Source organism: Pongo abelii, chromosome 13, assembly GCF_028885655.2.
Source record: "Pongo abelii isolate AG06213 chromosome 13, NHGRI_mPonAbe1-v2.0_pri, whole genome shotgun sequence".
Classification (NCBI taxonomy): domain Eukaryota; kingdom Metazoa; phylum Chordata; class Mammalia; order Primates; family Hominidae; genus Pongo; species Pongo abelii.
The window spans coordinates 98,872,898-98,899,648 of NC_071998.2; the positions used below are offsets into that span (position 1 = coordinate 98,872,898).

The 26,751-nt window shown below is 41.1% G+C and overlaps 1 long non-coding RNA gene and 1 other non-coding gene across 3 annotated transcripts in view; one reads left to right on the forward strand and one right to left on the reverse strand.

Moving 5' to 3' along the window:
• Positions 1-26,351, forward strand: part of LOC129047981 (uncharacterized) — a 73,462-nt gene extending 47,111 nt beyond the window's left edge. Inside the window, exons 3-5 of one of the 2 annotated variants that reach the window (XR_010136576.1) lie at positions 17,082-17,220; positions 21,890-22,413; positions 24,616-26,351. This is a non-coding gene — a long non-coding RNA (uncharacterized LOC129047981). The remainder of the gene's footprint in view (positions 1-17,081; positions 17,221-21,889; positions 22,414-24,615) is intronic. The other variant, XR_008509933.2, reaches the window with a different exon arrangement.
• Positions 12,053-12,156, reverse strand: LOC112135007 (U6 spliceosomal RNA). The gene has a single exon (XR_002916329.1). It is a non-coding gene; the product is annotated as a U6 spliceosomal RNA (small nuclear RNA).
• Positions 26,352-26,751: the final 400 nt, after the last annotated feature.

Sequence of the window (26,751 nt, forward strand, 5' to 3'; positions counted from 1 at the left end):
CCCCGTTCTGCAGAAGAAGAAACTGAGGTCTCTTTGAGAGGGAAGGAGGTGCCCACAGTCACACAGCTTGGCCAGGGCTCTCTTTGGCTAATGAAAGCCCAATATAAGATTGGCAACAGTCACAAAATTAGGACTGACAACCTTGAATGGGTCCATAAAAAAATGAGCTTGGAAAAAAATGATGACAAGGGCAAAAGGCCTGCCTAAGTATTTATTTTTTATTCTTTAAAATAATTAAAATGTTATTTTTTCTCAAAAATAATATTTATCAGAGAATTGAAGCACTTATTGAGGGTATTCAGCCCCCACATCTGCCAGGTTGAAGGATTGACTCATGGAAATAGGTCAGGCTTTGGCATCAAGAAGAACTAGGGTTAAAAGTTCTGGATCTGCCATTCAATTGTTGTGTGATCTTGGGCAAGTCTCTGAGCCTCAGTTTCTCCTTTATAAAATGGGGATCATGATACTTTCTTAAAAGGAATGTTGTGAAGAAAGTAGAATTATGGCTGGCCGCAGTTGTTCACTCCTGTAATCCCAGCACTTTGGGAGGCTGAGCGGGTGGATCACTTGAGGTCAGGAGTTTGAGACCAGCCAGCCTGGCCAACATGGTGGAACCCTGTCTCTACCAAAAATATAAAAAATTAGCCAGGCATGGTGGTGCACACATGTAGTCTCAGCCTCTGGGGAGGCAGAGGCAGAAGAATCTGTTGAACCTGGGAGGCGGAGGTTGCAGTAAGCCGAGATTGCAACAGTGCAATTCAGCCTGGGCGACAGAATGAGACCCTGCCGCAAAAAAAAAAAAAAAAGAAAGTAGAATTACTATTAGAAGCTGACTATTTTAAATATATCTATGTGCCAAACCATATGTCATATTCTTTCATGGATTATATACATTGGATCATCCAAAGAACTCAATAACTATTAAGTCTCATGCTACAGATAAGGAAATGGAGACTTAGTGAGGTTAACTACCTGCCCACTTAAGGTCACTGAGACAGTAAGAATCAGAGGTGGGATTTGAACCCACACCATCTGACTCCACAGCCTGCATTAACCCATGTAAATTGCCTAGGACAACAGCCGCACATGCAAGCCAATATTGGTGCCATGATCTGAATGTTTGCGTCCTCCCTTGCCCCCCAAATGTATATGTTAAAATTCTACCCCCAAAGTGATAGCATTAGGAAATGAGACCTTTAGGAAGTGATTAGGTCACAGGACAGAGCCCCCACGAACAGTATTTGTCCCCGTATAAAAGAAGTCGCAGAGAGCTAGGCTCTATCTATGAACCAGGAAGCAGGCCCTCACCAGACACGGATCTTGGACTTTCCAGCTTCCAGAACTATGAGAAATAAATTTCTGTTGTTGATAACCCCGTCTATGGGATTTTGTTAGCAGCCCAAACAGAGTAAGACAATTGGTATTATTAAAGTACTCATATTTCATTTCACTTGGCTTATGTAGCATCACAAAGGCCTTATCACTCAGATCATCATTGAAAAGAAGTCAGGAAAGAAGTACCATGAAATATCTGAAGACAAAATCCAAAGTCTCTTTGGTATGTGGGATGAGGAGCTGTTACTGTGGTTCTAACCTAGGAATGCCACCTTGAGGAGTTTGAGAAATATAAATGAGGTCTCCTGAGTTAATTTCTGTATCATAAAATTAAGGATGGCAATCTTACATTGAACCCCTATTATGGATATTCCCAGATGAACTAAACTATCTTATTACTGTGCTTTGAGCAGGAATTACACAACCCAGTGGAGAAACATTGGTTATCTCATGCTGGTCACAGGGTTAGGTTGGCATTAATATAACTGTCTCAATTAAAACAAATGGATCATTACACAATAAACATCTTTGTTGTTATTGGTTGCATCCTTTTTCAGTACGTGTGGCTCAAAGGAAAGAAGTCACAGCAGGGTCCCTCCACGATGACAAAGTTGGGAGCCACTCAGCTGAGAGTTGCAGCCATTTCAGGTTGTTATTTAAAATATATGTATTTATTCATTTATTTTATAGAGATGTGGTTTTACTATGCTGCCCAGGCTAATCTCAACAAACCTCTGGGCTCAAGCAATCCTCCAACCTTAGCCTCCTGAGTAGCTGGGACTACAGGCACAAGCCCCTGGGTCCAGCTTATTTCAAGGTCGTTTTCTTTCTTTTCCTTTTCTTTCTTTCTTTCTTTTTTTGTTTTTTTTTTTTAAGATGGAGTCTCGCTCTGTTGCCCAGGCTGGAGTACAGTGGTGCGACCTTGGCTCACTGCAGCCTCCGCTTCCCGGGTTCAAGCAATCCTCCTGCCTCAGCCTCCTGAGTAGTTGAGACTACAGGCATGAGCCACCACTCCCGGCTAATTTTTTGTATTTTTAGTAGAGACAGGGTTTCACCATGTTAGCCAGGATGGTCTCAATCTCCTGACCTTGTGATCCACCTGCCTTGGTCTCCTGACCTTGTGAGCCACTGTGCCCGGCCTTCAAGGTTGTTTTCTGAGCAGAGACTGTCCACGTTGGCAAGGAAATTCAGAAAATGATGAATGATCCATTGATCTGTGATGTCTACAAAACTCCTGATTACTGAAAAGAAATGGAAGTACATCTGCTCCCCTGCATCATTAAAGGAACAGGTGAAGAGTAGACAGGACTTGTTCAGAATTGCCAGGGAAATCCATGCAGGTGTGGGGCTCCTGAGACCTTGCTCTTTTCTCAGTCGTTTTCAAATGTCTTGATGAGTTCTACAGAAGAGTTTTCTGAGCTCTTTGGACAGGAAGCCCTTGTTATTCAACAACGTGTGAAAGCTTCCCTGAGAAAGTGACTTAAACTAAAAAATAAACAAATATAACACACAGAAAATTATATCATAGGTGTACAGCTCAATGAATTTTTATGAACTCATTCAACCAGCCCCCAGATAATAAAATAAGACATTACTAGCAACACAGAACCCCCCATATCATGCTACCTTCCAGTACCTACCACTCCTCTAAGGGATTACTACCATCCTGACTTCTAACACCAATATGGTTTGGATGTTTGCCCCCTCCAAATCTTATGTTGAAATGTGATCCCTGATGTTGGAGGTGGGGCCTGGTGGCAGGTGTTCAGATCATGGGAGCAGATCCCTCATAAGTGGTTTAGCATCATCCCCTTGGTGATAAGGGAGTTCTTACTCTGAGTTCATATGAGATCTGGTAGTTTAAAAGAGAGTGGCACCTTCCCCCTGACCTGTTGCTCCCACTCACACCATTTGACACCAACTGCTCCCACTTCTGCAATGATTGTAAGCTCCCTCAGACTCTCACCAGAACCCAAGCAGATGGTGATGCCATGCTTGTACAGCTTGCAGAACCATGAGCTGCTTAAAACCTCTTTTCTCTATGAAGTATCCAGCCTCAGGTATTTCTTTATAGCAATGTAAGAACAGCCTAATACAAACACTATAGATTGATGTTGCCTGATTTTGACCTTTTTATAAATGAAACCTTATGAGGAGTACATCAGTTAAAGCTGTCTGACTTCTTTCACTCATGATGTGGTTTGGCTGTGTTGTCACCCAAATCTCATCTTGAATTGTACTCCCATAATTCCCATGTGTTGTGGGAGGGGTCCAGTGGGAGATCATTTGAATCATGGGGATGGTTCCCCCATACTGTTTGCATGGTAGTGAATAAGTTTCATGAGATCAGGGGTTTCCAATTTTGTATCTTCCTCATTTTCTCTTGCCGCCGCCATGTAAGAAGTGCCTTTCACCTCCCACCATGATTCTGAGGCCTTCCCAGCCATGTGGAACTGTAAGTCCAATTAAACTTCTTTTTCTTCTCAGTCTTGGGTATGTCTTTATCAGCAGTGTGAAAATGGACTAATAAATTCAACATTATGTTTGTGGTATTTATTCATATTTTTACATGGAATTTTAGATTGTACATTCTCACTGCTGGGTAGTATTCTATCTTAAGAATTCATTGATCTATTCTACTATTGATAGACATTTGGTTATAATGCATAACGCTGTTGTGAACATTCTAATGTGTGTCTTTTTGTGCATGTGTGAACACATTTCTATTGGGTCGATACAGGAGTGAAATTGCTTGGAGAGGTGAATTTGAACTGAATTTAACTTTCCTAAAAGGGTAGGGGGTAGCTATTGCAGCAGAGGGCAGTGTCTGTGCACACATAGTTCAAAAGGGCGAGAAACATCTGGGGAACAGAATGACTCAGTGGGTTGGGTATATGGTGCCCATGAAGTCTGAGCAATGGGATGCTCTCTCTTCTGGGATGACCCGCCTTTCCCTCCTCACCTCTAACTCCTTGTTCTTCAGTCATTTCTAGAGCAGCTTTGAGTTCACCATTTCCTGGAGCTTTCAGCTGTCTTGAGTTAGTTGCCTCTGTCTGGGTAGTTACCAGAGTTTCTATAGCCTGCTGTGATTCTAGTAAACACAGCACTGCCCCCACCATGCTGGCGTTGTCTGTTGACCCACCTGTCTCCTTATTTGGCTATGAGTTCCTAGAAGGGCAGAGCAGGGTTGGCTCAGTGTCATCTCTTCGTACCTTGGACCCACTCTGTCCTATCTCTGTCCTGCTCTCTGTCTACGAAGCTGACCTCTCTGGACTGCATCAAGAGGCCCGCCCTCTCCTTTGCTTCTGACTTTGGCCAAAGAAGAAGCCTTCTCAGAAAACCAGAGGTAGAGATGAGAGTGAAAGCAGGTGATCTTTCCCAAAGTGCCTGGTCTGCAGGGTTATCTTAAGTTGACTGCATTCCCAACAGAAGGTTGTAGCTTCTCTCCAGGTAGAAGAAGTCCCTCTTCAGGTCTAGAGATACAAAAGTCCCAAAATTCCTAGACTCAAAGTACTGCACTATCTTTGTGGTTCTCCTACCATTCAACCAACCCTGCACAAATTGTCTTAATTTGTATGTGCCATCTGCTGGGGCCCTAACTGAGGCATGCATTTTATTCATCTCCATATCCACTTAGCACACTGCTTGGTACATGCTAGGGATCAAGGAAGGTTTATTGATTAAATAAATAGGGAAGTGAGAGAGGCTGAAGATGTAGAAGCTGACCAGTAGCCAATAGTGAAGAACCTTGAATATCCTTTTGTGAAGTTTAGAGTTTAATCCTTAAGACCGGGTGTTGCAACTTCAAGTATTGTAGGGGCCAGGCAGTGCAGGTGGAATTGTGGCATAGTAGGAAGTAAGTGATGTCTGTTTTATACTTCTGCTACTCAGCATCAGCACATTAATGCTCTGCAAGAATTTGGACGTGGAATGGCCAGATCTTCTGATTTTTTGAGAAATCAGAAATCAGAATTTTAAGTGGACTGCCAAGTTTTAAATGTTGTCAATATTTAACATTTAAAAATACTTCATACTGGCAAACAAACATGTGGCTGCCAATTTGTAAGTTCTCTGTAGCCAGTAGGGACCCACTGGACAGTGTGAAGACAGTCAGATGGTCAGATATTGCATAGTGCCATGAAAAAGATATCCCCAGTGGATGAGCTGCAGAGACCAAGGGCCTTTGATCTCCATTTCTGAAGTGGTTCAAACGTACTGAGAGGTGCTTACACTGAGAACGTGAATCTTTCTCCATGACGGATAATTTTTTTAAATCAGTTTTTAATTCTAAAAATAGTGTTTGGTGGATTTCTCCACTTTAGTCAGGTTCCCAGCCACTTTCTCTATTTCTGCTTCAAGCTAGGAGCTCTGAGTTCTTTTGGGTTTTATCAAATTATACACTGTGCAAAGGCATCATTTCACCAACAGATGGACTTAATGTGCATGAAAATACATGCCTTTTAAAGAAACTAAATTAGTAGTTCCACTTCTTTCCCCTTTTATTAAAGACAGAGTTCTAGGAGAGCTCTCTGCTATAAAGTCAGACTTTATAGACATCAGCAAAATGAGATTTATTTGGATAGAAATTGGACGGAACATCAGAGAAGTCTTTTGCAACAGTGAACCTGCAGGTTTCAAGTAGAGATTAGGAGGATGCTGGCCCCTGGACCCAGACTGGTTTAAAAAATAGAAGAGGGAGAAGAAAAGTTTTCAAATCTAACTCTTTAAGAGTTGAAGTTTCCCTTGAAAGAATGGGTTGATGCTTTCCTTCCATAAGAGGCAAAATGGCATGAAGACTGTGGAAGTTAAATGAAGCAGGAAGGTGCCATCCATGGAGCACTGGAACTGGAATACAAAGACCTGGGTTCTGGTCCCAGCTTTATCACTAACCCCTCCTGGCCCATCTCACAAGTCCCCTCTCCTCTCAGACTCTTTGGTTTCTCATTTAGGATGTGGAATCTGTCTACCCCATAGCATTTTGGTGAGAGAAGTAAAATAAATGGTGTAAAGAAAAGCATTTTTATTTCCATGCTTTTATTGTTTATGTATCTATTTATTTATTATAATGATATGAACAATAATGAGCGCATTCTCACTATGAATTTCAGACAATATGCCATCAATGCAAAAGCTCTCTTTGTTTTCCCTTTGTTCCAATCCCAGAATGATTAGCAGTAATTATTAGCAGTTTGATATGTATGTGTCCTTGAATTTTTATATAAAATTATATACATATAGATATACAATACATTTTTATCACTTAAGTAACATTATGCTATACATACCACAAGTTTTGTTCTACTAAATAAAACATTCTATGTCAGAATATACAAATCAGCCACATTCTTTTGGAAGGTTTCACGGATGCCATAGTTTGGATGCACCATGATCCGTTTACCCATTCCCTATGAATGGGTAATATGGTGCTTCTAATATTTCGCTGTTACCAGAAAATGCAGTGGATGTTTTTCATACCCATGTGAAACTGTTTCCCTTGGGTAGGTATTAAGAACTAAAACTACTTGATCAAAAAGAATACACATTTAACATTTTTATAGATACTGCCAAATTGCCCTTCACACAGTCTGCTGATGTGTGATCCTACAAGAAGTATTTAAGAGCATTCCTTTCACCTCTCCCTTCCTGACACTGGGATAGTATTAGTCTTTTAATTTTTACCCAACTGATGAGTGAAAAATAGAATTTTGCTGTCATTTTAATTAGCACTTTCCAGATAACTAGCGAGGCTGGTAGCTTTTCAGACCTTTACTGGCTATCTCCAAAGATGAGTATCTTGCTATGTGTTAGCATAGCTAACATAAAAAGCATGGCTGTAGTAGAAAGAATGGTGTATGTGAGAGAGAGATTGGCTCACGTTCTAGCTCTTGCCTTCATAAGCTTGGTGGCTTTTGGCAAGTTACTTCACTTTTTCAGGCTTTAGTGTTCCCATCTGTAAAATGGGAAACATACTGTTATAGACTGAATTTTTGTGTCCTCCCAAATTCATATGTTGAAGTCCTGACCCTCAATGTGATGGTATTCGGAGATAGGGGCTTTAGGAGGTAATTAGGTATAGACAAATGAAGCCAGGTACAAGCCAGGAAGAGGGCTCTCACCTGAAACCAAACTGGCTGGCTCCTTGATCTTGGACTTCCCAGCCTCCAGAGCTATGAGAAACAACTTTCTGTTGTTGAAGTCACCCAGACTAAAACATTTTGTTATGGCACCCTGAGCCAACTAAGACACATATTATACCACCATTCCCTGGACTGAGGATTGTTATGAGAATTAAACATGAATGTGCATGGAAACTTTTCTTGTGATAGTGTATTAGTCTGAGTTCTCTAGAGAGAGCTGATGGTATAGTGCAGTCTGAGTCCAGAGGTCTGAGACCGAGGAGAGCTGATGGTATAAGTTCCAGTCCAAGTCTGAGTCTGAAGGCAGAAGTCCTGTGTTCCAGCTTGAAGACAATCAGGCAAATTTTGTTCTGTTCAATTCAGGGCTTTGACAGGTTGGATGAGGCCTAAGGGCAATCTGCTTTACTTAGTCTACTAATTCAAATGTTAGTCTTATCTAGAAAATCCCTCCCAGATAAACACAGAATAATGTTTAACCAAAGATCTGAGTACCCCATGGTCCAGTTCAGTTGACTCATGAGATTAGCCATCACATCTAGACAAAGATACAAATTGTGTTGTTGTTCATTTAACCTGCTGGGGAAAGAGTGATTTCTAATCCTCATCCCCTCATCATTCTGTCCTTATTTAGTATGCACTGATGGTCAATGATTGTGTAGCTATTGAAAGAGTACATTACTATTAAAAAGTTGAGGCTGCCGGGAGTGGTGGCTCATGCCTGTAACCCCAGCACTTTTGGAGGTCGAGGCAGGCAGATCACAAGGTCAGGAGATTGAGACAATCCTGGCCAACATGGTGAAACCCTGTCTCTACTAAAATACAAAAATTAGCTGGGCGTGGTGGCACGTGCCTGTAGTCCCAGCTACTTGGGAGACAAAGGCAGGGGAATCGCTTGAACCTGGGAGGTGGAGGTTGCAGTGAGCTGAGATCACACCACTGCACTCCAGCCTGGTGACAGAGAAAGACTCCGTCTCAAAAAAAAAAAAAAAGTTGAGTCAAACATTTTCTGTTTTGCCTTTATTAGTAGTGAAGTTAATTTTGTATGGGAAGTTAATTTTGTATGGGGAAGAAGGTTTGGGATGGATTTGGACAATATCTCCAGCTGTGAGTGCCATTTTTTTTTTGCTCTTCTTCCTAATGCACAAGTATCTGACCCAACACTTCCTCTGTAAAGAGACCCAAGAAGTTCCCTTCCAAAGGTAATGCACAGGTGCACAGGTATAGTCTCCTATTGGCTCATGGGTATATCCTGTTCTAGACACTCTCTCTTCTCTCAGACTAGCTTGCTGATCCTCACTTGCCCTATCCCTTGAAAGCTTCTTGAGACAGAGGAGTTATCTTACTGATCTTTGCAATTCCCAAAGGGCCTAGTATTAGTCAGCCAGTAGGGGCTCCAGAATTATTGGCTGAATCTTGATGATATAGAAGTGGACACTCTGCCTGACCTAGTTGTGTGTATTTCCTCCTGTGAATTTAAACAGATGAGATATTAGAGCAGTGGCTCTAAGCAGCTTCAAAACTGCAGCTGCATAAAGAAACACCTGCAAAGTTTCTAAAATTCTCAGTGCCCAGCATGCACCCAGGACCAATTAAGTCAACATGTTGGAGAGTTAGACTCAGGCATTCTTGCTTTTTAAAGCTTCTCAGTTGATTCTAACTTTCATCATCTGCCGTAGAGGTTAGGTTGGTTCTTCTCCAGGCTATGGGTTATCAGCCTAAGAAGATTTTGCACACTGGATACCAGATAATCTCTTGCTATAAAAATGTCCTTAGAAGGAAAACTTTGTAATTTTTTTTTTTTTACTATTCTCCAACCTTCTATCCTGAAAAACTTTGTAATTTTATAAAGAGTCAACTCATAATAGCAATAGTGATTTTACTGCAGTCCAAAGTTCAAAAGTTATATTTCAGAAATGAGGGCTTAATCCAAAGGAGAACAATATTTGGCAGAACAAGGCTGTAAAAATTTACCAGCAAGCAAGTAAATAAAGAACCTAAGAGTCATAGAGCACATGGCAATAAAGAAATGTTAGCCTAGTTGCCTTTTACCAAAGACTAGCCCTCAAACCAACATTGCTATTAATCTGTCACTATCTGGAGAAGCTGGCCTGGCGGTTTGTCACAGATTAGATTGTGCAAAAAAGCTGTCAGCCTGCTGTTGAGCTAGAAGGCAGTTAGAGGAGGTATGGAAGAGGAAAAGGAAGATTGCTCCTAGTAAAATCCTGCTCTGGCTCCCTCAAAGTGATTGGATTTATTTAGAAAGAGTATTCAATCTCCTGTGCAGAATTACTGAAATTACATTTTGTATTTGCATTACCTTTGAACTATACGTTCTGTAGCTTGTACATGCATATGCATTTCATTCTTACTAGAACAGTGTAAATGGTGCACAAAACTAACTCAATTGTTTTAAATTCACTTCTTGATATGTGAACATTCTACCAATGGTGTCTACCTTTGGCTCACTGATGAGTAAAGATGGCCTAAAAGGAAACCAGGCTAAATGATTGCCTGAAACAGGAAAGTAACACAAGCAAGAAAACATATGACAGGGCTTGTTGGCCATTTGAAGTAAGTTCTGCTTTCATTAAAAAGTATGGTCTCTTAGGACAGCCAGTGCCCCCAGCCCCCTGACCCCCCAGCTTACCTAGTTCTAGAAATAACACTCTTACCTCGTACTTCTTTGAGCCTCACTGAACTTCTACATACTGTGGGTCTGCTGGAATTTTGTGTTCACGAGGCGTGGTTGGCACTCCATGTGAATATGGCAGCAGGGAACAGGGGGCACACAGATTGCCGGAATCTATTCTGGTAAACTGTATGTTCCCATGTTCCATCAGATTTTGCTTAGAAAACACGTATTCAAAGCTCAAACTATTAAGAATTTCAAGATGGTGCCAACAAAGCATTAAACCAAACATGGGGCCCTTCTGAGTGAGGGTTCTCTGGGGCTGCCCAGGTTGCACTGTTATGAAGCTGGCCCTGAGGACAGTGAAGGAAAATGCACTGCAGATGAAGCGATTACAGCATTTCAGAAAGGATTTGGCAATTTGTGTGATATTCATACCTAATAGACTCATACTCCATTTCTGGGGATGTATCACAATGTTCTAATTAAAGCTTTACTTTCAAAGTTGCTCATGACAGAATTGCCATGAGAGAAGTGAACAACCAGTTATAACCTAAATATATAGTTTAAAAAGATTAATTAAATAAATATTTCCTTGATAATGTATTATGCATCCAGTAAAACCCATGGAGACTGTGTCAACACATGATGATATGGTTAGGTTTTGTGTCCCCACCCAAATCTCATCTTGAATTATAGTCCCCATAATTCCCATAATCCCCACATTTCAAGGGAGAGACCAGGTGGAGGTAATTGGATCATGGTTTCCCCTATGCTGTTCTTATGATAGTGAGTGCGTTCTCACAAGATCTGATGGTTTTATAAGGGCCTCTTTACCCTTTGCTCAGCACTTCTCCTTCTTGCTGCCTTGTAAAGAAGGTGCCTTGCTTCTCCCTTGCCTTCCACCACGATTGTAAGTTTCCTGAGGTCTCCCCAGCCACGCTGAACTGTGAGTCAATTAAACCTCTTTCCTTTATAAATTACCCAGTCTTGGGCAGTTTTTTACAGCAGTATGAAAATGGAAGAATACACATGAGAAAATGTGTCTGCTTAAATGTTAGTGGAAAACAAAAAGATGTACTATTTCATGCTACATACTCTGATTTCATATTTATATATTTGAAATATTATATAGATTATATATGTAAAATATGTATTTGTATCTTTAAGTAAATGTTAGTCAAATACTTCACAGTCTTCGCATATTAGATTATTAGGCACTTTTCTGTATTCTTTATTTTAGTTTCTACTTATTCCAAACTTTATTGTATGATAATTTATTTCTTAACTACATTTTGTTTATTTGTTACAGCCTGATCTTACTGATGCTCCATAATTCTTTAGGACTTCAGGATAATGAAGACATTGCCATCAGTCAATTTCACATGTTTCATACAGTTTATACTATGTGGCATTTTTAGATTTTTTCTCAAAAAAGCAAAATTATGATTGAATGATCTGGCAGGGGAGACTGGAGAAGGGGTCAGGAGGGTTCACTGAAGAGAGGAGGCATTTTTTTCTGCCTGGATTTTCAGTGCCCTGTGTATTAGTCCATTTTCACGCCACTGATAAAGACCTACCAGAGACTGGAAAGAAAAAGAGCTTTAATTGGACTTACAGTTCCACATGGCTGGGGAGGCCTCAGAATCATGGCGGGAGGTGAAAGGCACTTCTTACATCCAGGCAGTAAGAGAAAATGAGGAAGAAGCAAAAGCGGAAACCCCTGATAAACCCATCAGATCTCGTGAGACTGTTTCACTATCACGAGAATAGCAGGGGAAAGACTGGCCCCCATGATTCAATTATCTCCCCCTGGGTCCCTCCCACAACACGTGGGAATTCTGAGAGATACAATTCAAGTTGAGATTTGGGTGGGTACACAGCCAAACTATATCAATCACCTCCAAGTTTTCTTGTGTCCCCTATGCTGTTTTTTTTTTTTTTTTTTTTAGAAAGTATGGAATGGTTCATGAATTTGCATGTCTTCCCTGGGCAGGGACCAGGCTAATTTCTGTATCATTCCTATTGTAGTATATGTGCTGCTGAAGTGAGCATTCCAACCCTTTTTTGTGATAAGAGCACTTAACATGAGATTTATGTTTAAACAAAATGTTTAAGTTTACAATCCGGTATTGTTAACTATAGGCACTATGTTGCACAGCAGATCTCTAGAACTTATTCAGCCTGCATGTAAAATGTTGCAGCCATTATGGAAAACAATATGGAGATTCCTCAAAAAATTAAAAAATAAAACTACCATAGTACCTGCAACCTCATTTCTGGCTATATATCCAAAAGATTTGAAATCAGGATCTCAAAGAGATATTTGCCCTCCTGTGTTTATTGCAGCATTATTCACTGGCTTAGTTTATTTTCTGCTGCTATAACAAAATACCTCAGACTGGGTATTTTATAAAGGGAAGACATTTATTTCCTACAGTTCTGGAGACTGGGAATTCCAAGAGCATGATGCCAGCATCTGGCGAGGGTTATCCCCTAGTAGGAAGTATCACATGGTGAGTGAATGTATCAGACAGAGAAAAGTGAGCCAAACTTATCTTTTTTTTTTTTTTTTTTTTTACCAGGACCCTACTTCTTTGACAACTAACCCACTCCCATAATAGCAGTATTAATTCATGCATGAGGGCAGAGACCTCATGACTTTATCATCTCTTAAAAGTCCTGACTTTCAATACTGTTACAATAGCAATTAAATTTCAACATGAATTTTGGCAGGGACATTCAAACCATAGCATTCACAGTAGCCAATATATAGAAACAATCTTAATGTCCATTGATGAATGAATGGATAAAGAAAATGTGGTAAATCCACACAGTGGAATATTTTTCAGCATTAAAAAAAGAAAGAAATCTTTTCATATGCACCAACATGGATAAACCTGGAGGACATTATGCCAAGTGAAATAAAGCAATCACGGGAGGACAGCTATTGTATCATTCCAGCTCTAACTCTTATTAGCTGTGTGATTTTTGAACCTAAGTTATTACAGCTGTAAAATAGGAATGATACTCCCGCCATAAGAAGGTGAATGAGAAGACACCATCAGAACATTGAACTGTGCACTGTGTGCACTGAATCTGTCTTGGAAAAGTCACTCTGTCAAATGTTGGTTGTTGGTTGTACCACAAAGCCTCATATTCCATATTCCTCTGGGGGATTAGCGGGCCAAGGTTTGGACATTGAAATAGCAAATTAGTTTCCAAATATATTGTTTCCAGGAAAATTATCTTTTCAAAACAGTTATGGTGTTTCATGTCTCACAAACCACAGAGTTTATTGTTCATCATTTCTGCTTCACAAAAAATGCTCTTTTTTATGTTTTTAATGTATTCCAAGAAAAATTAAAGATGTTTCCATCACGGTTAAAAAAAAAAAACCACCTTTGAATTCTAGAGGTGGTCAAATTTAATAAAATGAGACATAGGCAGCTAGAAAATGTCTTTTTTTTTTTGAGATGGAGTCTCGCTCTGTCGCCCAGGCTGGAGTACAGTGGCACAATCTTGGCTCACTGCAAGCTCCACCTCCCGGGTTCAAGCCATTCTCCTGCCTCAGCCTCCTGAGTACCTGGGACTACAGGCACCTGCCACCACGCCAGGCTAAGTTTTTTGTATTTTTAGTAGAGATGGGGTTTCACCGTGTTAGCCAGGATGGTCTCGATCTCCTAACCTCATGATCCACCCGCCTCGGACTCCCAAAGTGCTGGGATTACAGGCATAAGCCACTGCACCCGGCCTGGAAAACTTTTATTCAACATTGTAATAAGAGTAAGTCTGCTGTGGTATTGTTTGTTCTGCATTCAGTGATTGATTCATTGACTCACACGCTCAGCATCTGCTGAGTGACTAGAGCTGAGTATAGGGGTAGAGAAATAAGATGAATAAGGTATGATTCCTCTGCCCTCTCTTCCCTGCACCTTTTTTTCCAGGAAGCAGACTGGTAAACTAACAATATGTTAGCAGTACACAAAAGATTATAGGAGCCGTACCTGGGGGTGCCAACTCTGGCTGAAGAAGTTGAGGATGGTTTCCATGGGATGGATCTCAGCTCTCCCAAAACCTTTCAGAGCTCTTACCCCTACAACACCTTCATTATGATGTGGTGTAGATACAGGCTGGCTCCACCCTCAGGGCATGCACTGCTGGTCAGACAGGCAAGTGATTTAAAGACGTTCTTCTTACCACCGTCAGCAGTAGGGCCTAAAGCTTGGTCAGAAAGCAAAATGAAACTGTTAGCAAAGCGAAGCCTGGGAATTCCAGATCCTGGGTCCTTATGTGCCCATTGTAACAGAACAGCCTTTGGCAAGCATACAAATGGGTTCACTAGGCTACAGAAATAAGACCTTTGTTTGTGAGTACAGATTGAGTATCCCTTATCTGAAATGCTTGGGATCAGAAATGTTTTGAATTTCAGGTTTTTTTCAGATTTTGATATATCTGCATGTATGTAATGAGATATCTTGTGGATGGAATACAAATAGAAACACAAAATTCATTTATATTTCATGTACACCTTCTGCAAATAGCCTTAAGGTAATTTTATATGATATTGATTATTATATTTTTACGATAATATTTATATGATTATTTATACGATATTATAATGATTTTGTGTATGAAACAAAATTTGTGTACACTGAACCACCAGAAAGCAAATATGTCACTATCTCATGTTGGTGCTCAGAAAATTTTGGATTTTTGAGCGTTTCAGATTTTGGATTTTCAGACTGGGGCATTCAACTGGTGTTTTTAAGAGATTGCTGGATGAGGGGAATAGTCATTTTCTGATCACCTAGATCAGAATCATTTGTGGATGCTTGTTGAAAAGCAAATTCCGGGTCAGGTGCAGTGGCTCACGCCTGTAATCCCAGCACTTTGGGAGGCCAAGGTGGGCGGATCACTTGAGGTCAGGAGTTTGAGACCAGCCTGGCCAACATGGTGAAACCCCATCTTTACTAAAAATACAAAAGTTAGCTGGTCGCGGTGGCGGGTGCCTGTAATCCCAGCTACTCGAGAGGCTGAAGAAGGAGAATCGCTTGAACCGGGGAGGTGGGGGTTGCAGTGAGTCAAGATCTCGCCACTGGACTCCAGCCTGGGCGACAAAGCAAGACTCCCTCTCAGAAAAAAAAAAAAAAAAAAGCAAATTCCTGTTCTTCATAATAGAAGAACTGAGTCACAATCTCTGGGATTGGGACCTGGCAATATGTTTTTGACCAGTTTCCTGGTTAATTTTGCATACAACCTAAGATTTATGAATCACCAGTACAAGAGAAAGAACATATAGCTCAAAGTCAACAGTTCTGGTTCTATGGCTTAGGCACATCGTTTGACTTTTTTGAGCTTCAGTTTCCACGCTGTAAAATGGGGCTTGAGAACAGTATTTCCCTTGCAATGTGGTCGTGAGATTGAAATAAAATTATGTGGGTGATGTCACCACATAATAATAAACTGCCTTGCAGTGCTAAGTCATTGTTATTACTTTTCAAGACAGTGCATTTTCTTTTCAAAGAGCTTTTAACTGAATGAAAGTCCTTTTATAAATTGATTGAGGATGTGTGGAATAGTCTTTTAGGCTTCTGCTCCTAGTTGTAACTTTGGAGATACTGTCAACATAATCAATTTGCATTGAGTACAATATGGTTTTGATATACAATGATAAAGACTACCTTGGATTTCTTTATGAGTCTAGTCTAGGAAGAGATATGTAAATAAATAATTTCAATGCAATTTGAAAATAATAATTATAATGGTCATAATAAAAACATTTAAATCAACAATTATTATAATTAACATATTTTGAGCATTATGATGTTCCTGGAATTCTGCTAAGTGATTATATTTTCTCATCTAAGCCTCATTATTACCCTGTAAGATAGGCATTATTATTTGCATTTTACAGATAATAAAATTGTGGCCCAATGAGGTAGAATGACTTGCTTGAGGGCATACAGTCATAAATAGAAGAGTTCAGATCCAAATCCAAGTCTTGGTTGGGTGTGGTGGTTCACACCTGTAGTTGCAGCACTTTGGGAGGTGAGGCAGGAGGATTGCTTGAGGCCAGAAGTTCAAGACTAGCCTGAGCAACATTAAACAAAAGACCAAAAAACCCCTTAAAATCTATCTGTCTGATTCGATCTTTCTCCTCTTTCTATGGATCTATAGAGTTTCCAGCAAACTGTTAGGTTTGCATTTGCAATTGTGAGACCTAAGTCCCTAGGCTGAAAGAATCCTCCTTAATGTAGTAACTTTCAAAAGCTTGACAGTAATCCACAGTGAGAACTTGATCTTACATCATGACCCAATGCACATACACACATACACAAAGGTACACACGTGTGTGTATGTATACTTGTCATAAAAAAACACTCAATACTCATTTGTACTATGATGGTTTTTCTTTTCTTCCTTTTTTTTTTTTTTTTTTTTTTTTCTGAGATGGAGTCTCACTCTGTCACCAGACTGGAGTGCAATGGTACAATCTCTGCTCACTGCAACCACCGCCTCCTGGGTTCAAGCGATTCTCCTGCCTCAGCCTACCGAGTAGTTGGGACTACAGGCGCATGCCACCACACCCAGCTATTTTTTGTATTTTTAGTAAAGACAGGGTTTCACCATGTTGGCCAAGTGGTCTCGATCTCTTGACCTCAGATGATCCACCCACCTTGGCCTCCCAAAGTTCTGGGATTACAGGCATGAGCCACCACGCCCGGCCTTGTTCCTTTTGTTTCATAAAAAATGTTTGTGGTGACCCCATTGATCTGATTACTTTTTGATGGGTCTGACTTACGGTTTGAAAATCCCACCTTAAGGGATATTGAAACCAGGTCTCTCTTTTATAGATGTGAAGACTGTGACTGGAGAGGGCAAACAATCTGGGGAGGGTCTAATTGGTAATCAGCAGGAATATGCTACCATATGGCTAGCCTAGAGTTTTGTATTTTCTGTTTTTTCCCTATTCATAGGTTCTAAAATGGCAGTCCTGTTAACAGAAAGAACAATCATTTTGTGGTACAGCTGCCCTTGATTCAAATCTGAATTCCACCCTATCCAGCTATATGACTTGATGTATGACTTGCCTCTTTTCTTCTCTGGACAAGGCAGGTAACAATACCAATGAGGAGGCTTGTGAAGGTGAATTGATATTAAGGCCCAGTGCCTGGCATACATTATGTGCTTAACATAGGGTAGACACCACAGGTAACTGGGGGAAATGTTAAGTAAGGGACAGTGAAGACTGAGAGTCACTTGTTCAGTGGTCATGAATGCAACCTCATTGGTTTCCAGAATCCAGTGCAGCCTTAAGATTTGAGATGCAGAGATAACATTTGTATATATTTAGCAGTGTGGTTCAGTGGGGGAAAATGCTTGCCTTTGATCCAAACAGATGTGGCTATGAATCTCAGCTCCAGAACCTTCTAGCCTCAATCAACCTGTTTCTTCATCTGTAAACTGAAATATTAAAACTTCCTTCAAGAAGTATTGTGGGATTCAACAAGGTATTTTCCCAGTATTTACCCCTTCCTTTCATAACATGGCTTAGAAATTTTATGGATCACCTTTAATTTTACCTTTTTATTATAGAAATTTTTGAACGTACAAGAAAGTAAAAAGCATCCATATACTGATCCATATACACCAAGTTTCCTGAATTATGGACCTGTTTGCATTGAATAGTTTAGTCTCTCCCCACAGTTGGCTAACATAGTGCCTAGCTGATAGTAAGCATTCAAGAAATATTTGCTGGTTGAATGAATGGATAGGGGATGAAGAATGACAAACCTCACTTCTGTCACCAATTACTTATAGCAGGAACCCAAACTCAAATGACTTCAGGGGCCAGACAGTCAGTGTAATTGGGTGAATTATGCCTGGGTAAGACAATAAGGAGTGAAGGAGACTGTGGAGAGGATATATGGCTTCTAAAGGGACTTGAACTTAAATAAATTTTAACACTCTATGAAGGTCCACTCTCAAAAATCTGTGGGCTGTCCATGATCTCTGATTTTTAGAATGCCTGTTACATGATTTGCACCATGCTAGGCATTGAGACAAAGATATATCATGCACCAGTGAAAGGTAAACTGGAGAGTCCCGCAGACCTAATCACCTGCTAAGTTGCTTTGGTTCACTAAGCCTCAGTGTTCTATCTGCAATTGCAAGTTATGAGACTGAATTTGCAGGATTGCTTAGGAGATCGTGGTAGGCAGCCTCTGAGATGACCCCCAGTGATTCCCCACTGCCTGTTACTCTCAGTCTTGTGTGATCTCTTCCCCTTAAGTGTGGGCTCAATTTAGAGAGTTGCTTCTAATGAATAGGATATGGCAGAAGTGATGGGATGTCATTTTCAAGATTAGGTTATAAAAATTAAGGCTTCTTTGTTGAGTGCTCTTGCTGTTGCTCGGATTGTTCACTCTGGAGGAAGCCCTGTCCTGAGGAAGCCTTCTGGAGAGGCTCATGTGAGTGAGCTGGGGAATGAATTTTCTAAGACCTGCCAATAACCATATGTGGTGAGCTCAAATGCAGATCCTCATCCAGCTGAGTCTTCAGATGACACCACTGCCCCAACCCACACCTTGACTGCAACCTCATGAGAGACCTTGAGCCAGTAGCACCTAGGTAACCAACACTCACAGTTTCTCAACCCACAGAAACATTTACTTGTTATATGTGGTAACAGCCACTAAACAAGAAATCTTAATACCCTATAAACAAATGCTATGGCAAAAAAATTGTACATGGAGTGTAGGAACCTGAAGGAGAGAGCTTCCAATACTGGAGTCAGAGAAAGATTCACAGAATAAATGAGTATTGGGTTACATAAGATGACTAAGAATATGAGGCAGAGAAATAGAGTAAGAGTATGCTTTGTAGGGGGAACAGCCAAGACATAAGTAGTGAAAGGAACAGCAAGTGTGGATGGTGTGGCGGTTACGGGGCAGGAGATGAGACAGAAGGCAGACCACAGAGGACCCTTATTCAGTAAATGTGCTTTATATTTGATTGACATTTCATTTTAGGATGCTCACTAGAATTGCATACTCAGAGAAGTAGGAGAGACCGTCGAAGTAAGGTAGTTCTTTGCCCACCTCCACTGTCTTTTCCAGGTAGTCCTCAAGAGAAAGTTAACTAAGGTATTTACTAAGGGCGTGGTGGCTTACGCCTGTAATACTTGTACTTTGGGAGGCCAAGGTGGGAGGATCACTTGAGCTTAGGAGTTCACAATTAGCCTGGGCAACATAGTGAGACCCCATATCTACAAAAAAATACAAAAATTAGCTGGGCATGGTGGCACATTCTTGTAGTCCCAGCTCAGCTACTCTGGAGGCTGAGGTGGGAGGACTGCTCGAGCCTGGGAGGCAGAGGTTACAGTGAGCCGAGATCGTGTCACTGCACTTCAGCCTGGATGACAGAGTGAGATCCTGTCTCAAAAAAAAAAAAAAAAATTATTAAGGTGTTTACCTAAGTCCGTTGTCAATTATGTTATTGTTAAATAGACAAGGCATGCAGCCGAGGAGGTTCATTTGACCCAGGTCATCTTGTATGAAAGTCCATACCTCGCACTTCTGCTGGCACTGCTTTTGTTATGTAATAAAATCATGCTCCTCTTGAGCAGCTGGAATTTCCTTTAATCTGACAGACATTATGAATCACACATCCCTGATAAGTGTTTCCAACTTAGCCTGTGGAACACTCAAGTTAATTTGTGTCCCAACTTCCTACTCTACCTTGGGAGAATCAGTTTTCCTCTGGCTTCATGTAACTATTCTAACTTAATTTTGCCATTCCCATTACTTTTTAAGACTGTTTTCGTTGTATTGTATTGTAGATTTTTAAAATAGCTACTTCAAGATTTTTTGGGGAGTGGGATGTGGTAAACATAAATGTATAGAAAGGGTTCTATTAATTCTGTGGAAAGGAAAATGAGGAAAAGAAAGAATGATGCCTCATCTCCCTCAGCAAATACTTGAATTCCTACATTCTTAGGAAATACTACAAGAAGGAATGAAAGGTTTTGGGAGAAAATGGACAGTTACTTTTAGCACATGCATATTTGAGGTCCTCTGGAAACAGAGCTGTCCAACACTGAATTGGTTATGTATGTAAGGAGCTCAAGAGTGAGGTAGATTCTGGAGAGGAAGTTTAGAAGTCATCACCCCAGTTGTTGAAGCCAATGGAGGAAAGAGACAGTTCTTTAAGAGTGGTGGCCTAGCCACAAATGACAGCAATAGAAAGAGAAAAGATGTATGATCCTCTAACAATGCAGAAATTATCCCATGACTGATGGCATACACATGTACATTACCCATTCACCATGCAGCTCACAAGTGAATTATATAACACCACATTGACACCTAATTTTAAATCATATAAATAGACATGAAGTGCCAATTTACACTCGGCACTAGAAATTCTTTCCGGGATATGCATTTTTTATAGATTCGTTTTCTTTTCTTATTGAGTTTATAAATCATTTATTTCCCTGTGGTTTAAAAACAAACATACAACATTATTTGGAGAAGTGATGGTCTGCTATAAAAGTTAGATGGTCAGTACTAATGGGGAAATTTTGATCGCTTCAGGGTTGTGCTTTTCCATGCCTGGCACATGCTAGATGAAGCTAATTTGTATTATGAAATATAATGTGTTCTCTTTTTATTTTATTGAAATGCTTTAAAACTTAAGATCAGAGCTGAGTTAACAATATTTTCCAAGTAAAACACCATCAAGTACAAATATTACCAAGGACCTCGAAGTTCCTTGTTAAGTGCCCTATACATTTACATGAAAAGGGATTTTTAAAAGTTTCCTCTATTCCTTACTCCCCACTCGGTGCTGGTTAATTAACCAATCATAAAGAAAAGATGAAAGTATTTGAACCTCAAATCCTTGTGTTCTGGAACAAAAACATAGTCACAGAATAATGAAAATAAATTTCAACTAATGAGAACCAGGAACAATGACCACTGGAAATAGTGAAAACAGTTGGATCAAACAGGTAAAAACTTCACAGAAAATTAGCAGTGCATTGGTCTGGCTTTGCTTCTGTGTCTCCTTAAGGCCTATGTCTTGGTTGGATGACTTATTGGTAGGAGCAGAGGGGAGCTCTTTTCTTCAGAGCACGTGGTTTAAATGTTCTTTCAACTTTGTTGGCTAACAGGTTGTTTAATATGCCTTTTCACCTGCCTTCCATCTCTTTACATACATATTTAAACTCCCTGCCTTCTGCTGCAGTCCACCATCTTGAAACAGCCTGTCCCTTATTCAGCCAGCACAGACACTCCAACCTCCCTGATATTGCATAGCAGGGAGATGAGGTTTAGAGTTGTATGACTTGCTTGACTTGGAAGAGGAACTGGATTTGTTCCATTTTAAATGCTGCTTGTAGCAGTCTATGGCAGGCAAAACTTTTGTCCTCTTTCTAGGTATTAGGATGGGATAAATTCTCCAGCCTTCTTTGCAGTTAGGTTGGGGCTTGCGTTGGAGTTCTTGCCAATGGGATGTGCACAGAAATGATGTCCACTAGTGGTTCTCACGCTACAATGTGTATAATGAGTCATCCCATCACTCAGGGATCTTGTTGAAATGCAGATTCTGATTCAGTAGGTTTTGGGTGAGGCCCATGATTCTGCACTTCAATAAGCTCTTAGTTAATACCAGTGCTGCTGGTTTTATGGACAACACTTCAAGTAGTAAGAACGTACACCAATTCCAACCTGGCCATGAGATACCATGTGCAGTATTCCAAGATTTCTCTGCTTTATCTGTACAGCTACAAGTAAAGCACTTGGAATGGTAGAGCGCTTCCCTCAATGGATGGAAACAGACTGGATCCCTCTGACACTGACTGGAAGAGCTCTGCTAAGCAAAGCTCTGAGCTCATGAAAGACTGTGAGGAGAGTAAGAGGTAACCTTTTATTGTGTTAAGTCATTAATGTCAGGGTTTGCTTGTTACCACAGCATGGCTTCCTCTAACACCTCCTCTTATCAACTGCCTTTTCTGAGTCTTTCCTTGACTCACGATTTTGAGTTAACTTAGTAAACTTACCAAAGGCTGACTCTGCACCAAGAATCATTATAGGTTTTGGACAATTTAAAAGATGAAGGAGATGGAGTCATTTTTTCCTAAGGAGCTGGGAGAGGAGATAAGAAATGGGATCAAATAATGAACAACAAGTTTCAAAGGGATCAGAGTCCAATAAAACCTGCTGCCTGAGCTCTTAAGAGAGAAATGGAAATCGTAGTTGTGGACATCAGGCTTTCTAGAAGTGGCTGTACCAACATCAGCCTTGAAAGGTGAGTAGATTTTGAATTTATAACGATTAGGATAAGAGCACATTGGAGGAGTTAAAGTCAGGAAATGGCAGGAAGGTACACAGGAAAGGTGGGACTTGCCATTGGGATCCAGTATAGGGTGAAGCATTGGAGTCATGGTATATCCAACAGAAATGAAGGTCAAGGTTGTATCATAGAATACTTTGAATGGCAATTTGAGAAGCTTGGATTTATCCTGAGGATAGAAGGGAACTCTTGGGTTTCAATAGGAGTGTGATCTCACTGGATATAATGAGGAGGGGTGTGTGGCTCTGGTACCACACTGTCCCTACTCCCAGGGTCTGTTGCAATAGTTCATGTATAAGAGACTGAGGTCCAGCAAACTAACACAGGAACAGGAAACCAGACACCACATGTTCTCACTCATAAATGGGAGCTGAACAATGAGAACACATGGACACAGGGAGGGGAACATCACACACTGGGGCCTGTTGGGGAGTGGGGGGAAAGGGGAGGGAGAACATTAGGACAAATACCTAATGCAAGCAGAGCTTAAAACCTAGATGACGGGTTGGTAGGTGCAGCAAACCACCATGGCACATGTATACCTAGGTAACAAACCTGCAGGTTTAGCACATGTATCCCAGAACTTAAAGTAAAATTAAAAAAAAAAAAAAAAAGAGGTTGAGGTCTGAGCATAAAGATGAAAAAGACAAGGAAATCTGACACCATTGGGAGAAAGACAGAGAAGCACCTCCCCATTCCACTCCACCCCCTGTTCAGAAACCAGGGTGCTGCATCTCTGAGATGTTGTGCATTGACATGTAACCATTGTGTCTTAGTTACATGTAACAAAGTCAGTAAGCCATGGAGTTAGGTCTCAGACCCCTGGCTTCTTGCTCCAAGCTCACTATGTTTCCACTTGAGTACAAGGTTGTCGCCAGTGTCATAGGTGCCCTCTAAAGTTGTACTCGGTGAGCTGGATCTAAGTACAGCATAATTCACATCTTGCAATGTGACCACCTTTGCAAATTTAATTTCAATAGTTTTGAGTCACCCCAGTTGGGAAATCTATTGGAACTCTATTTCACTATGACTTGCCAACAGCAAGTTTAAGACACACTTTAAAAAGACATTGACTACTCTAAAGGTGCTTCAACCAAGCCTGCTGCTATTTCTTTGGGGTCTGTACCACACCACACCTGGGTGAGAGGGTTTAGGCAGTCTTTCTTTCTCTCTTTTCTTTCCTTTTCTTTTTTCTTTTCTTTTCTTTTCTTTCTTCCTTCCTTCCTTCCTTTCTTTTTTTTCTTTCTTTCTCTTTCTCTTCCTTCCTTCCTTCATTTCTGCCTTCCTTCCTTCCCTCCTTTTCTTTTCTTTCTTTCTCTCTTCCTCTCTTTCTCTCTCTCTTTCCTTCCTTCCTTCCTTTTTTTTTTGAGGCAGGGTCTCACTCTGTCACTCAGACTGGAGTGTAAAAGGGAGAACTTCCTGTAACTGTTGTCAGACAGAAATTTGTTTGAATCTTATGTCTGCCACTTCCTAACCATCTGATCTGGAACAAATAATTTAACATTCTAGAGCCAAGGTTTCTGTAGTTTAAAATGGGGAGGGTGATTACCTGCCAAAATTATATGAAAGTTCCATGAGATGATGGTGATAAAGTTCTGAGCACAGTGCACTGCACCCAGTGCCGAGAGTCCAGTCAGCGTCCATGCTGCTATCTCTAACCTGGGTATACTAATGAGAGCAATGGTAGCTGCTCTAATGAACAAATCCAAAAGTTGCAGTGACCTTAAAGTAATAAAACACTATTTTTCACTCACCAAGCTGTTGATATGGATGTACCTGGTTGCCAGAAAACCTTTCACACGGTGAGTCAGAAACCCTGCCTCCTTCTTCCTGTGGCTTCTTTCTCACCTAAGATGTGAAAAGACAGGATGGAGAAGGGATACCTTGGACCAGGAGTGAGACACATCGCTTCTGTTCATTGGTGTAAAGTGGTCACATGACCACCCACGAGAAGCAAGAGGTGCTGGGAAATGTAATCACTGACATGGCAGCTACTTACCAGTGACAGTTCTACACTATGGAAGGGAAGCAGTTAGCTGTCTCCACCGTAGGAGGGGGAATTCTGAGGCAGGACTGGGATATGGGCCAAGGAGCTGGGTTTATAGTGGTGAAAACAACATGTCGGATTCACATTTCTTTCCTCTCTGTCTCTTCTAGAGCTCAATCCAGCAGATCCTGTCCCACTTGGAACCTGGCTATGAGTGAGAAAACATCTGTGGTTGGAAAATGGGGCTGGTGATTCAGGCCTGTTTGGGAAGAAGATGCTCTTGAATGTTTTGCTCAACAAACACCTCCCTTCTGCAAGGAGGTGAGAGGTCATCTGTCTGTCTACTTTGACACTTTCACCCACTGAACTTCAGGGCTTAAGACACCTTCCCCATAAATTGGAGTGAGCTCGGCACAAACTGTCCCTGAATTTGACCATAACTGACTCACCAAAGGTCTGAGTAGGGGAGAAGGCAAAAGCAGACAAACAGGCACTGAGGACTTTGCCATCCCAGACCTGTGTCATGTAAACAGGCTGTCTGCTTCACAGCCAAGGAATGAGCCCTGGATGTGGGTCGGAACTGGAGCCTTAACAGCTAATACCCAGAGCCTTTGACTGTGGACGACTGTGTTCAAAGGGGCAGGCTGCCCACTACTAGGGCACGGAGGAGAGGCAGGATGTGGGGAAAGAGTGTGGTTTTGGAATCAGACACAATTGGTCCCCGCCACTTACTCAGCCTTGTGACCTTGGATGAAAAAGTCTCTTATTCTTTCTAAGGCTCAGTTTCCCCAACTGTGAAACTGACCTAACACTATGGACTTCAAAAAGCTTTACAAGCAAAACAATTTATAAAACAATTTATTCAACAATTTATTCAGGCACTTAGCACAGTGCTAGCACATAGATATAAGTAATAGTTTTTTTCTCTGTTCCTTCTACGTGGAGGAGAGGCATCTGTTGTCTCTTCAAGTTAATTAATTTGAAAATATCCAATAGCAACCGTTTCTTAAATTCCTCTTATGAGCCATTTAGTTTTGCAACAACTGCAAGATAGACAGTATTATTCCCATTTTACAGATATGGACATTGAGGCTCAGGGAGTACACCAGATATAGTGACTTTGATCTTCTCATTGCCCTGACACTGAGGAGAGATAACAAAATCAAAAGGAACAGTTGGAGGAATAAATGTCAAATATAGGAGGCTGGAAGCATAGTCTCTAACCTCAGTCTAGCCTTGGATAATAGCATTTTCACCTTGCTACAGCAGTAGCAGACACCAGCTGGGTGCCCTCCCTCTATTTTATTCATTTGTATGTTCATTGAGCAATTTATCTATTGCTAATTCCTTAGCAAGCATTTACCGTGAGCTTCCTTTTATTATTACTATATTATTATTCATTTTAGAGACAGGGCTATGCCATTATGTTGCCTAGGCTGGAGGGCAGTGGTTATTTAGAGGTGTGATGCCACTACTGATCAGCATGGGAGTTTTGACCTGATTCTTTTCTGACCTGGGCCCATTCGCCCCTCCTTAGGCAACCTGTGATGCCCCACTCCCAGGAAGTCACTGTATTGATGCTGAACTTAATGTGGGCACTTCATGGGCACAGCACACTACAGCCCGGAAGTCCTGGGCTCAAGTGATCCTTCCACCACAGCCTTTCCAGCAGCTGGGACTACAAGTACATGCCATTGTGCTCAGCTACTGTGAACTTCCTATGTCCTCAAATCCTGCTACTCAAAACATAATTCCTAAGCCAGAAGCATCAGCATCACTGAGAGCTTATTAGAAATGCTGATTCTCAGGCCTAACCTCGGACCAGCTGAACCAGAGAATCTGCATTTTAACAAGATCCCTGGGTGATTCACAGCATATATGAAAGATTAAAAATTGCTATCCTTGATGCTTTTCTTTCTTTTTTTTTATTTTGAGATGGAGTCTCACTCTGTCACCAAGGCTAGAGTGCAATGGCATGATCTTGGCTCACTGCAACCTCCGCCTCCCGGTTCAAATGATTCTCCTGCCTCAGCCTCCCAAGTAGCTGGGATTACAGGCACGTGCCACCATGCCCAGCTAATTTTTGTATTTTTAGTAGAGATGGGGTTTCACCATGTTGGCCAGGCTGGTCTTGAACTCTCAACCTCAGGTGATTCACCTGCCTCGGCCTCCCAAAGTGCTGGGATTACAGGTGTGAACCACCACGCCTGGCCTCCTTGATGCTTTTCTATCTTGGTGAAATACTTATTGGGAGGACTCCCAGTACTGCTACCTTCCTTATTGTGAGTAGAAAAAAACTGAAAAGG